Genomic DNA, 15,103 nt, shown 5'->3' with positions numbered 1-15,103 from the left:
ATTGAGAGGATATAGGAAACGTCTAATAGTAGTGCCAAAAGCCAAGAAGAACAAGAGAAAGTGAGGTTGTCTTGCTCCAACTTCTGAAACCCTCCATGTTGTTATAGAAGAAACAACAGAAGAGAAAGAGCAAGAGCATCCACAGGATGTATTGATGGAAGAAGGAGTCATGGAGCAAGGATGCATGCAGCAAGGATTCATGGAACAAGGATTAGGCCACCTTGCTGACACAAAAGAACAAGTTGATAAGGTTCCCTCTCCTGATTCTGACTATGAGTACATACACAGAGTAGATGAATGTTGCAGAATAGAGGGCCTTGCCCCAATTTCACTTTTTTATGGGGATGATGTGGAGGACAAACCAACTACACCACCAAAATTGTCCTCCAAAAATGAGGAGGACCAACAAACTGCACCACCAGAATTGTCCTCCAAAAATGCGGAGGACCAACCAACTTCACAACCAAAATTGTCCTCCAAAAGTGAGGGCGGACCAACTGCACCACCAAAATTGTATGGGGATGATGAGGGGACCAACCAACTACACCACCAAAATTGTATGGGGATCATGAGGAGGACCAACAAACTGCACCACAAGAATTGTACGGGGATGATGAGGTGGACTAACCAACTGCACCACTTGAATTGACAAAGAAGCATGTTGGAACAGTAAGTACCCCTACAAATATTCCTTTGTATATTTCATTGTTAAGGAAGAGTAGGATTCTCCAGATGAAAAAAAGAAAAGTACAAATCAAAGTTAAAATGCTAACATATGAGATGAGGCAAAAAGAAACTTTTGATAGATTAAATTGCTTGGCCCAAGTTGCAGATTCCCTACCCATTGGTTTCATAGATATACCTTCTCCAAGGGTCCAAGAGAATATACCCCTTCAAAAAAGACAGACTGTTGACATTGTTGTGCAAACAAAGGACCACAAACCAAAGATGAAATTGACCAAAAGCAGAGTTGTGCAAACAGGGGAACATGAATCACAGGTGAAACTAACAAAAGAAATGATTGTACAAACAGAGGAACATGAACTAGAGATGAAAATAATAGAGGATCAGGAAACAAAGATAAAACTGACCAAAGAAGCTACTGTGAAAACAGAGTATGAGGAAGAAAATAACAATTTAGTCTTGTGTATACCAACTTATAAGGGAAAACTAATACCTTTCCATTTGCATGAAAACTTAATTCGTGACCTTTGTAAGAAATGTGAACAATATATAAAAAAAGTTGAAGGAAAACATAAAAACATAGTGGCTGAGCTGCAAACCAAGGTAAACAAGATGGAGAATGATAAGAAACAACTTGGACAAATAATGCACAGTGTGCTTCGTTGTAGGGCCCCTTCAACCAATTACAACGTGTACTTGAAAAAATATTGTTGATGTTTAAAAAGAATGTTATCATCAACAATAAGCCTTTCCAGGTTGAATACAAACATGGTTTCATAGAAGCATATAAGGAATGCACGAATCTACAAAAAGACCTGCTTTGTGAACTATACCAACATAACTTTATGGTATCTCTTAACAAAAAATGGAATCCCAAACCTGATGTAGGGGATGTCCAATTTAGAGCCTTTGTATCATATTTGAGAAATCATGCCAGTTGGGTGGAAGCTCTTATAATTTTTAAACATAATTCCGAGGGCATTCTGTGGGTTAGAGAAGAATATGAAATACCTGTAGAGGTGATAAAAGAACAACAATAGTTAGCCAATTCGTCAGAGGTAGAAGAGTATATCATCGGGAATAGGTAGCAGGCCATTGCATATTGTGCAGCCCAAATTCAAATATAGGAGACTGTCGCGCAAGAAGGATGTAAAGCAAGGTGGGATGCCTCGGGAAAGCAAACCTGAAATAAAGATCCATTTAACTACCTAAACATAAAGATAGCCTTAACAAGGGTTTCTCAGTATATTATTTCCATGGAATAGTGTGGTGATAACTAGATCGGGCTTAGATTTCGCTATCCAATGATCTGGTGCCAACAAGGATATATTAAAAGTCATATACCCTAGAAAAAAATATGGAAACAAGAGGGTATCTTCATCTTGGTGAATTAGGACACATTGATTATTGTATCAACAATATTCATGAAAATCCCCCTTCATTCTCAGATTCAGATTGACCCATGTGTTCTTGCTAATATTCACTCCCTCGTTGTTGCCGATGTTGCCATATATATAATCTTTTATGTTGTAAAATATGTGATTATCTAATAATATATCACTATTAGCATTAAGGAGTTATAAAAAACTCGTAAATTTGTGTTTTACATGTTTAGTTACAATTTTGTTGCATTTCCTCTACAATTTTTGTTACATTTCTGTTTTTTTTTCTCCAAATTATATATTAGATTCATGTTTAGACACCAATGTATGAAATCATAATGCAAGTATGGAAAACCCCATGAAATCTATCTTTCATAACATACAAAATAATCAATGTATTGAAATAATGGAGTTATTCACTGACCTCAAATGACAATTCAGAGAAATTAGAAAAATAAGTAAACATATCCTAACCACCTATTGAATGTACATGAACATATTCAACAAAACTATAATACATAAAATCAAAATCAAATTGAAAACAAATGCATCACAACAAACCTCGAAAGCCTTGCATTGTTGGAGCTAGGGCTACCTCGCTTGTTGAGTTGATCAAACTCAAATGGTTAATCTTCATCTGCAGCGATATTCAAGTCAATTTCCAATCTTGCATTTTGTTTTCTTGTTTTTCTTCTCTTTTTGGAGCTCAGGAAACTCTTCTTCCTCTTCAAATATGTCTCAAAACCACCCAAACCACATGTGAATTCATAACCCATAATATGAATATTGTTGGCATCATCCAACATTTTTTTAAACAAAGAAATTAACTGTTTAATCTTGGTCAAAGTAGCAAGAATAATTTTTCAAACTAGGTCTATGTAGCCAAAGAAATCCTCTTTGGCCAACTCAAGTCCTTAAAAATTTACATTAACATTGTGACTATCGATGGAAATTGTGTTTTCATTTTCACCAAGATCCGATATTGCCTCTATATTTATCTCGGGAGGGTCATTGTATGAATCAGTTGTGCTTTGATGATTTAGTAATTGGTTTTAAGCCACTGAGCAGGAAGACAACCTACCCACCTTTATGGCATGCTTGCAAATGTTGTGACAAATAGACCATGGCCAATCACAAGTTAAGAAATTTGTGCAATGACAAGTGACAAGATATTGCTTATTTGGTTTGGATTGACTACTCACCCAAAAATCATGAGACATTTGCTCATGAGGGCTATAATATATGGAATTTTTTTTTCCTTTTCCAAGGATGATTCAAACTATTTCTCTTTCCTGTAATTATTCAAAAATCCTTCCTTTTTTAGAATTTCCTTAAACCGATAACAGGGTTCAACATTTGTTAGAAGAACATATATCAACCAATCCATCCTACGAGAACATTTATTTCTTCTATCAGATATAAAGTTTGTCTTTAGGTAACAGTGATATGACTCCACAACATTGTTTGTCTCCTGATTTGCATGGGGAAAATCCCGAAAACCTTTTACCCACATCCCTAATTATATAAAAGTTGGGTTAATGAAGATATTTCATCTGTATGAAAACTGAAAAGAGAAATGTAAGAAAGAGTTTGTCAACTCAAAAATATTCTCGTTATCAACCCAATTCTTGTGGAAATAGTCTAGGAACTTCTCCTCATTAGCAAATTTGTTGAAGAAATCATTAATTGCATTGCTCACTTCAACACTGGAACAATAATTCATAATTAAACCCAAATCACTAAACATCTCTTTTTCTATTTATGGACTATTGGCCAATCGATTCACATTTTTTAGCCATGCTCGATGTATGTGCCAAACACACAAGATAACATTGCACCTTGTGATTCTCCTGCCACATTCAATTCATTTCAAGCATGTTATTTTTGTAATAAATACAAGTTGTATTGTAAAATAAGAAGATTGAAGTTACCTTAAAGCACCGATTTCAGCCAATGCATCATCAACCATGAAGGCATTAACTTTCCAACTATGATCAACTTGGTGACACCTATGCATGAGGTGCTCCAACCATAGTGAAATGTCATGTGATGTATTATGTGATGCCACCACCCATGCAACTGGCACCCCACTTTGTTGCTCATCAAACACCATGAGTGTGTACAACTAATACTATCACATTCAAAAAACATTTGAAGTCAACTTGAGCTCATTAATCATTATCAATCATTACAAATCAAATTATTGTACTAGATTAATCATTCCTAATACACTCACCTAATATTTATTCATGCTGAATGTTGAATCCATGGCTATTAGGATATTATTTGATAGCTTCACCATGGTATCTAACATCCACTTCATCTGAATTCCGACTATAAAAGGCATCTCTCCACCATTGGGCTTTTGATAAAAGAAAAAATCATCGAGGTGTTTTCTATACCAAAGATTCACACTCATTTCATCCTTCTTATGAAACTGATAATTTCCTTTCATTAGATGATTATAGATGTTAACAAAATCTTTCCTACACAAAAATAAATCTGTATCTTGAGTTTCAGCATCCATGTCAACATATTTTTTAACATGCATTTTACAAACGAGTCAACATGCACTTCCAAGAAGAAATAACTCTCTACATAGGAAATCATTTCCCTTGATAAATTTGGTTGATGTAGGGACCTAGCATGACCCGAAGTGTTCTGTTGGCCATGACAAGACCATCCTTGGCTATCTACATGCTCATACATGTTATATGTTATTACCACTATCTTAGGGATTTGAACCAAAACTTTTACAATGAAATTGCATTGGCAACACCTCTTTTTCACAAATGAGTATCTACACTTCATTTCATCTTGTCCTCTTCTGTCCTCGGGGTCATATGAATAAGCATAACTGCATAAAAAAGTTTGAACAATCAATACATATGAATCCATGAAAAATGATCGATCATTATTAATACCAACATCTAAACCATGCATCTCTAAAAAACTTACACTTCATATGGCAAGGAAGCAGTAGGCTTTTAGCCTGGGCATTTACTTTGTACCCGAGTGAAAGAACATGGAGCATGTGGGTTCATTTCCTCTCCTCTAATAAAGTCTCCAATTCTAGTTGAAGGGATTTTTGTAATTCGATCAATCTCCATGTGCTTTCCATGTACTTTAGACCAATCTAAATCTGTTCTAGAAAAGATGATCTTTTCTTTAAGGCCTTGCATCGGAAGGGCAATGATTGTTTCCCATTTGACTTGCTTTACCATTTTCTAACCCAATGAATTGCTAGAATGGTGGAACAACAAGTTCCTGCAATGGTGAAGCAACGAGTTACTGCAATGGTTAAACAACATTAACAAGCGAATTGTTGCAAATTATGGTTGACCAACGAGTTTCCACAATTGTTGAACAAGCAATTTTGGGTTAGAACGAGTTGTGTGCAACTCAGAACAACATTTCCCTTATATAATAGTCTCAAGAAATTTTGGTGCTCTCCTAACCTTGATAGAAAAGAAACAACCAACTTTGTGCAACCCAAAACAACATTTCCTTTATATAATAGTCTGAATAAATTGGGTTTTAGTAATGTGGAGGATTCTGGGTTTTACAAATTGGGTTTTGACTAGCACCATAAAAAACAATAGAAAAACAAACATTATGCTTATTAACTAGACCTAGAATCTGTGTAGGTTTTGACATTTCCTATTTTGAACTTACAATATGAGTGACGTCCGGGTATAAACGTCTGTCGCGTTGTTTAAGCTCCATTCGCGTTGAACATTGGATCGATATTTGCAATCTGATCAACACAGACAACGTAAATGTTTCAGTTTAAATGTGAATATGATCAACACATGGAGTTTAAACATATTGGACTGATATTTTCAATCTGATCAACTAAGGGTGCATGCTTATTAATCAGACCATCAATCTACAATCTTGTGACATTGCCTGTTGCTGGCCACATTGAACATTGGACCGTTATTTGCAGGTAGTTTCAAGCAAATTTGTCTAAGGGTGCAGGGGATTTCAAAATGATCCTGGATTGAATGGAATTCAGACAGACAAAGGCACGAATTTAGGGTGTGTGGCGGCTACGTGAGTTAGATGACCCGTCGTGTCATTTGACGAGCTCGCTTGTAAATGGGAGCTCTGCAAACAAAGTATCTGGATGGGGTGTGAGGAAACATATTTGTTAACGTTCACAGATGGGACATAACTGATCGTTGCTAACGTTGGGGAGGGATGGGACCCAGTGACCGGAAGGACCTCGTCGAGTGGTGAGTGGGCACAAAACCTGAAGGGTGTTTCATTGACACGTTAGCGTGCTCTTAATCAAAGTTTTCTCTGTATTTGTAGATGAATCAAAGACCTCATGAAACCTTGAAGGTGAACTTATTCAGACACAACGCCACGACTTCAAGTTTTACAAATTCCCAATTTAATTCCATCATTGTCATATTGAGGAGCCCAATGAGATGATTTATTGCATTCTTCTGTATGTTCAAGATTCTCTTTCAAGAAACACTCTATACCTGAAGAAAACTCCCCATCATCCTTCTTCCCCTGGATCACCCAAAAATAAATAATGATGAAATTATTAGCAAATAAGTAAATTTTTGGAAATTCTTAGTCATACGTTAAAATAATATACCTGGAAATCCTTTGAGTTGTCGCCTAATTTGGCTATCAATTCTATAAGCTCGTGGATCTTGGATGGAATGTGTATTTTCTCGAGAATGTCGTCAGGTACAAGTTGCCCCATTAACATAAGAGAATACAAATGTAGTATACACATGCCAGAGCTGGGTTTGCCATTCTTCATGTAATCATCAAACGTAGGGACATGTCGAGCTGCCATCCATTCAGACTCTTCATATACCCTTAAAGGTAGTGTTCTTATTAAGCAGCCAATTAGTAAAAACACGAATAAATTAAGAATATATTACACTTGCATTAAGAGTATTAATAGTGATTTCTCTGCAAAATGTTTTAGTTGTTTTGTATATGATCGTAAATAGTACATACACCTATTTTTCATAAGTAAGCTTGTTAGAATTAATGGAGAAAGTTCTTTTTTTATTTAGTTACATGAGTTTCTTTCATTAGGATTTAGATCCTATTTTTTAGGGTGATTAGTTTCATGTTCCTAATTACTTGTAAACTATTTATTATTGAGATCAATGTGAATTTGGGTAGAGCGTTCTATAGGAGGTAATCTCCAGGTGAATCGCTCACCTATGAGCTCCTCACATTTTCTCAATAATTTGTTTGTCTTCTATTCAGTTTAACATGGTATCAGAGCTCCAAGGCTGGCAAGTCAAAGCCAATATACTTTGATAGCTAAGTGAGTGTCTGGGTGGTGGAAGAGAGGCCCCTGGTGGCTGGTGTGAAGAAGGGCTCATATGGTGAGGAGGCGGAGTAGCACACACTTTTTTTAAAGATTATTCACATCCATAATCGCTTTTCCTGAAGGAAGAAGGGCACTGATCAAGGTGCGATCAGGAGGGAAAGACGCGTTGATTAGTCATTCTGTTACAACAATTTTATTTAGCACGTCCGAAAATCGCGGACCTAAGAGGGAAAAGCACGTTGGTGCGGTGACCATGGTTGTGGCTGCCTATGATAACAAAAGGCAAATAAGAAGCTCCCACTACGGGCTGAGTACCGTGGTGTGGTAGAGTCTGTGTGCTTCCTAGTGGATCGTGGAGCCAAATTGAGCACGTGCCGATGTGCTGAGCGTGAACAGCTCAAGAAAATTGCAGACAAGTGCAATTTCGATACCCTCTGCAATTTGCTGGCAAATTCAGCTGCGGAGGTCCTACATGAATGTTAGCTACTCGTTTTGTTGATGAGCTCGGATTGTGGTAGCAGCTCAGATTGGTCGATAAGCTAGAGCTACGTGTGGTCGAAATCGTTGGGAGCGTTGTCGGTGGTGCATTGGTAGAGGCCAAACTACATTGTTGAGTGCTTCTTAAAGCCGAAGTGCAGATCTTGTTGGCATCTCAGAGGTTGAGCATGGAGGCTACTAGAGGCTGAGTGAAGGAGCTCGTCGTGGGTGGACTGATGGGAGGTCGAGCGGTGATGGAGTGTTGTTGTTGCATGCGTGCTATGGGAGGGTAGGTGTAGCGAAAGCGTGGAGTGGCTCGTGTGACCATTCGCTACGTGGTTGGATTGTCCTGGTTGGAGGAACCGACAAGAAGAGCCGAAAACCAGTTCTCAGCTCAGCAGATCAGGGAACCTTTGAGGGTATTTGTACGGTGGTGGTTGTGTCAGTTTAATGTGATGCGTTAGATTTGAGCCCCAGTGTTAGCAGTGTTGGGAGGCCGAAAGTAGGGGTAAGGCCTCATTATTATTATTATTATTATTATTATAAATTTATTGGGGTTAAAATATCCTTTTAAAAATTCGTGGGTGCATGTCCTTTATATATGAAATAAGGGAGTCAATTTTTTTTAAAAGAAATAAGGGTTTCCATTTAAAAAAAAACAAAGAAGAATTTTGTTTTTTTTTGGCATCCAATTGGAGAAGTTGTTTTTTATTAAGAGAGAACACCTATTTTTTTTAGATTTCTCTTCGGATCCGGAGATAGATCGATCTTTTAAATCGCCAGAGGTCAATTTTTTTTTTCTTGAGGGAGATATGTCAAGATGAACAACCAAATGGCAGAGGCTTATCTGAACGAGAGCAATAAGATTGACGATTCCAATTACTCCAATTGGAAATTTAAGTTTCAAACCCTGTTGGAGGGGAAAAATGCATGGGCGCAACCAGTGATGAGTTGAAGCTAACCCTAGCTATAGGTGGAATAGCAACAAAAATCCAGGACTAGGAAAAAGGGGAAAATAAGGCAAAGGTGTTGCTCAAATTGTTTGTGAAAGATTGCATTATTCTCCATATTTGAGAATGTAAATCTGCGATGGACATATGGACAACTCTCAAAGCCTTGTATGAGATCAAGAACACAAATCACCTGTTGTTTCTAAAGAGCAAGATTATCTCCATTAAAATGGAGGAGAATGAATCAATAACAGTGTTCATCTCTCGTATCAAGGAGCTTAAGAATAAGCTGGGCAACATTGGCGAAACAATGTCAGACACTGATCTGGTCACGATTACCATGAATGGTATGACTGACGACTATCATATGTTCATCACTGGGTTGAATGCAAGAGAAAAATTCCCCAAGTTTGAAGAATTGATAGGGATCCTAATGCAAGAGGAGGAAAGGCAGATGACCCTGAAACCCTAGAGCTTAGATCTTGCCCTAATGGCAAAGAAGAAGCCCTTTAGAGGAAAGGAAAATGCAACACACAAAAGCGGAGGAACCCCATAAAGAAAGCCACCTCCATCTCAACGTATGTCTTCAAATAAAAGTGATTAAGGACCAAAATGTTTTTATTGCAGTAGAGTTGGTCATATAGCTAAACATTGTCGGAAGAAGAGGTTTGATGAAGGTCAAACAGAGACACAAGAAGCATGTAGGTCATCTGGCTGATGCAGATTAGGATTTGAATATCAGATTGTTCATATATGATTTTGTGCTATCCACTAAGGAGGATGACGCAGAAATCTGGTTTGTGGACTCAAGAGCCTCCTCCCATATGACAGATAAGAAGCAACAGTTTAAAAATTTCAGAGAATCCAGCACTAGTACGAAGGTCTATATCTCGTTCTTACATTTTATCAACTTCATCATTCATCTCATTAGATGTGTTGAAAAAGAATTCCAGAGTAATCTTTATGTAGTAATGAAAGATCCCATCTGTAAATTCCATAGACAAAGGAATAAAAGACAAACTCAAGACCATGCAAGGAAAATTTTTCTTTCTAATATTTTAGATGAAAAGCTGCATAACATACAACTACAATAATGGTTGTTGATAACTTATAATTTATAGCGTCCTATGTTAACAATTTGTTTTCGGTGACAGTTTAGGGGTATTCCTGACCACTCACCCAAACACAAGCAACAAAGTCGGCCGTTGAATATTCTCATAAACTATGACAACATAAAGCCCTTGATGTTTTTGTACTGGATATACTTACTTAGAAACTACTAATAAATGGATTTCCTATTCTCCAATAGAGTTTCTATAATTTAAACTTGAACTCACCGTTTGACTGCATATGTGAAGATTTTGAGTTGTTCCAAAGTTCCGTGAGTATCTTAAGGATCATCTAGAATAGTTATCAGTGTCCCAATTTTTGCGAAGGAGATTCTGCTGCTTGAAAACTCCGATTCGAATGTGCCTATAACCATCCAAAAGTAAAATTCGACGTGACGCTTCCAATATAAATTCTGCTGCACTATATCCTATTGTGACCACCACCAATTCACGTTTCAATACTGACCTATCAAATTGCGTGGAGCTTATCTCGACCGTTGGTTCTTTGGGCTTGTCGACGTGGCCAGCCGAGACTCGAAGAACTACTCTACGGCAGCTAGAATGTACCATGAGCAAGACTCTGACGGGAGGAATAGTCCTTTGTTGTTCCTAACCGCTAATAGAGCGTCCTTGAGAATAACAAGGGCTCGTATTCTGATTTCCAATACCCTGATTGCCAAGATTCCTATTTATCTAAATTCAGATGCTAAATTCCCTATAAATGATGAACTAACATTGCAAACTTTATACAAATAAATTATTCCAAAACTCTTCAGTTTTCAAATTTTCTGCATGATTATGTTTTACTGTCTGAATTCCTAATTATTTCTCAACACAATGGCTAATTAAACGAATAATAAAGCTTATTACGTTTTATTGTCTAAATTTGATTATCTTTTATTGTCTAAATTCGTAATTCTTTCCCAACACAACGGCTAATTAAATGAATAACAAACGTCATGAAGAAAAAGTCGTAACGATTCTAAGGCTTAAAATTGCCCACCATTCCCATCTTCAGGGTTCCACATCATATCTCATGGAATCACCCTCGGGAAATTTGGACAAAAAATCATGACAAGGTAATTTTGATTGAAATAAAATTTTAATGCACTCATATGCTAATGGAACCATGTTGATTTTATGGGAAGTTTTTATATTTAGAATATTCTTGTAAGGTTTAACCTAAAATTTGATGTAATTAAATTTAATATAAATTAATACATTTAGTACAAATTAATTTATATAATTAAAAAATTGTTAATATTTAAAATTATAATACTTATTATGTATTTGAAGATAAAATTTTGTTTCATTTTTCATCAAGATTGTGGTGAAAAGGTCTTATAATTTATGTTCACATTATGAATTTGACTAAAAAAAAATTCATATTTATTTTGGATTACAAAAATGTTGAAAATAAATAATATCTATATTTTTTTAAAGGTATTATTAAGATTTTGTATGCAATTACAATTGTAATTATACTTTTATATATATATATATATATGAAGTATTTTATATATCATATAGGAATATAAATGTTTTATTTTTTAGAGACTTTCACATAATAAGGCCTAAATTTATTACAAGGATACATTCATTATGAAATTAATAGTTTGTTAATAATAAACTTTTATATGTTTTTAAATTTATTTGAAAATTATAAATTATTTTAATATTAATTGGATAATATTTATTTAATTATAATGCTTCTAATATTATTTTAATTCATTAACTATAGGTAGATTGTTATGTTTTCATTATCGTTATGTAAGTAATGTGATAGATATTAAGCTATTTAAGAGATGAAATGCTCAGTGTTAGGTAGAGTGGAAATAAGAATGGTTGCAATTTTCTTTTGTTACATTTTAATGATACTCAAAAGCTTTGGCAATGTGCATCATGTGAGTCCTTCTCCTTATCTTCTATAAATTATTGTGAGTCATTGTTTTTCCTGGAGGCACTAAAAGACACATATATCCTCATTGTCTAATTCATGAAATAATGTACATTAAGATATCCAACCAATATAAGAAGGCCAAGAGTATCCTACTAAAGTAGGTGGAAGCCAATAGTTAAGTAGGTAAGAGGGTAAGAGTCACGGGAGTTATTATAAGAGAAACATTTCCTTCTTCTAATGGGTGCTCCTTTTGGCATTTGAAGTTATCTTCATATGCTGGATTAATAATCTCTCTACTTCTCCCTTTCAATCCATAACTAACACTTGAGATATAATTGGAGTGTTCACCATTTTAAATAAATAGGATTTGATTGGGGGATTTCACTCGGATTGTACATCTAAAATGAACTATGAATATTTCATCATATAATGAGACGAGAATGACATGTGTTAATTACATTATACTTTCATCAACATATTTATTATTGGTCATTAAATGATGTTTTTATGTTGCTTATGGCCACGTTTTGTTTATAGCACATGACTCATGCTAATTACATTTTCACTACAAAGTGGTATGGATTGAAAACATGTATAATTAATGCTTTTATTTGTATGATGTGAGTGTGATTTGGACACGCTAATTAGTTCATCGTCCTTGAGTGTTGGTTTAGTAGTTAGATCATGAGAGCCCATATCCATGAAATCAATATCTATATATAAGAAACACTTCGTTGGTAAGGAAAAAACTTAATCACTAATGATATATTGGAAATTCTTAAATATTTCAACATGGTTGTGGTTGAGAACCTTGTAAGGTAATTGGGTGAGCCTCCTGAGATGTTTGGCATTGTGATACTTTATAAAATGACCAGGGTAGGTGCACCATTTAATATGATGCCTAGATTAATAAGCCTTTCATGGAGCCAATGATCCTTTTTAGATGCCTAAATAGTTAGATAGTCATTCAAGATGCCTAGAGAGTAATTGATCCTACTATAATACTTGTGGCACAAAGAGCCGTAGAAACTCAAATTTAAGGTAATGATTGGAGTTGTACTTGCACTGCGTTTGAAATATTAATGATAGAATTTATATGCCTATTATAGTCGCACATGGTTGTAAGATATACCATGAAGATAGAGTCATATACTAGTTATAGTATGTAGGGACTTATGCCATGGAGAGTGAGACAATTGAAAGATGAGGGTTGATAATTTGATAACTATGAATAATATAAATCTAAATAAATGTGGTAAATTCATGGAAATAAACTATGAGAATGAAGTAATAATAGTGAAACATTCTAAATAATAATATTTGATGCATAATTATGTGTTCATGTGCTTAAATAGAATTTCAATAAGTATAATGAACGAGCGCTCACAAGTATAACATTCACTATTATTTCTTATTAGTGTGAGCATGTGATATATTTGTGATATTCACGTGATTAAGTCCCATATCTACACAATATTTATAATAATAATAAGTGCATTTTGAATCAATATTATTCTTTGAAGAGGAATTTTTTTCTTTATCTCATGAAACAAGAAAAAATAATTATTTATCAATTCAAAAGGTAATAATAATAATAATAATAATATGTTCACAACTTAATGAAATATTAACAAAGTTAAAATGGTAGCTATGTGCATGGGAATGTGAATATAAGGACAAGGAATTCACGTATATCATAAAATATTTTCTATGTTTCATTTGTGATAATTGAAAGTAGCTTCATAGAGGAGATGAGAGTCGGGAAAATTTAGCCATTACATTTTATTCATGGGTTATTTTGCATATTGTTGTATGAAAAAGTATTAAGCAATTGAATCATTTTTTAAAATTGATTTAATTAAATTTTATTATTTTGAAATGATCAAAATTTAAAAAAAACGATCAAAATTTATGGAAATTTGAATATATTGATAAAACTATCATAAAGCATATTATGTTACAAAATTATACAGTTTGAGAGGGCTTAATGGTTAAGAGAATGTGTTTCCTCTTAAGAGGTCACATATTTAAAACTAGAGGGGGTAGAGTATGTATGCTTTTGTAGACTTAGCAGTCAAATCCCTACACGAGGTGGGTCCCTTGTCCCACAAACAAGGGGGACTCATACACCAATTTGGTGATTGGCTTGGTTGTGACCTTAAAGTTGGATAGTAATAATAATAATTAGGACTAGTAAGATTAGGACCAGTAAGATTAACCTAAATTTCTTCACTTTAATATATTTTCCAATCTTAAAATATTCCCTAATGAAATTTGATTGGGGGTTCCACATTTTATATGTCTTCTTGATATTGTGAGAAATTTCTAGTTTGTGAGGAGTAAGACATGTATTTTGTGTGGTTTTGTAGAAAGAAGTGTCATGTGGATTCAATATTGTGAGAGGAATTTGGTAAAAGAAAAATTGGTATAGCCTTGGTGATTAAGAGGTTGAGGGATCTCACTCTCTAATTAAAAGAAGTGGTTGGATAAAGAGTTTTTATCCCCTAACAATTGCCCATCATTTCTTATTATTAGTTGTTAGTATCTCATTATAATAGTCTGACATTTATTGCATTTGGGTCCTTGTTATAGGATTGGTTTCGTCTTCAAATTTTATATGTTGGCACACATCTTTATGTGAGTTTTATATTGTGAAATGCTAATAAATTGATTATTAATAAAATAAATTTCCTAAAACTATATTTTTTTAAGCATCAAGGGTTAGCTCAATTGGCGAGTTCCCATTACTAAGGTATCTTGTAATTGGGAGGTCATGGAGTCTATTCTCCCCTTGCTCTCAAAGTTAGAGTTTGCCAATTTAGCAAAAAAAAGTTTTCCTTGAGAAAAATAAATAAATAATATTTTTTTCTTCTTTAAAAAGAAACTACTCTTCTTAAATGATTTTTTTCTTAATATTTAATTAAATTATTGTTTAATATTATCTTACTGTAAAATAATCAATAAAAATTAACCTTAAAATATTTATAAATTATTATTATAAATTTCATATTACTAGATAATTATATTAATTAATGAAAAAAACATATATTATTATTTGAAAATCATTTTCATACATCCGTCAAGAGAACAAGGAGTAACGATAATCCCCAATTCAATTGAAATGAATTGTTTCTATTTGAAAATCATTGCCTTGAATCATTGAAGAAAACAAAGAGTAATGATAATTCCCAGTTCAATTGGAGTGGATTGCTTCCATACATAATACATTAGAAACTACGTGATAGAATAATATAGGCACCTCATTTTGTTAAATTTATCCCATAAACGAA

General features: G+C 34.4%; 1 pseudogene; it reads right to left on the bottom strand.

Moving 5' to 3' along the window:
• Positions 1 to 6,355: 6,355 nt before the first annotated feature.
• On the bottom strand, positions 6,356 to 10,368 carry LOC149167063 (longifolene synthase-like; annotated as a pseudogene).
• Between the last annotated feature and the right edge of the window lie 4,735 nt (positions 10,369 to 15,103).

This window comes from Pinus tabuliformis, chromosome 5_1 (genome assembly GCF_031772625.1).
Source record: "Pinus tabuliformis cultivar Carrire ecotype Pingquan chromosome 5_1, CPIR1, whole genome shotgun sequence".
NCBI classification, from domain to species: domain Eukaryota; kingdom Viridiplantae; phylum Streptophyta; class Pinopsida; order Pinales; family Pinaceae; genus Pinus; species Pinus tabuliformis.
Note: the sequence above shows the minus strand (reverse complement) of the source record. Positions and strands in the feature narration are given on the sequence as shown.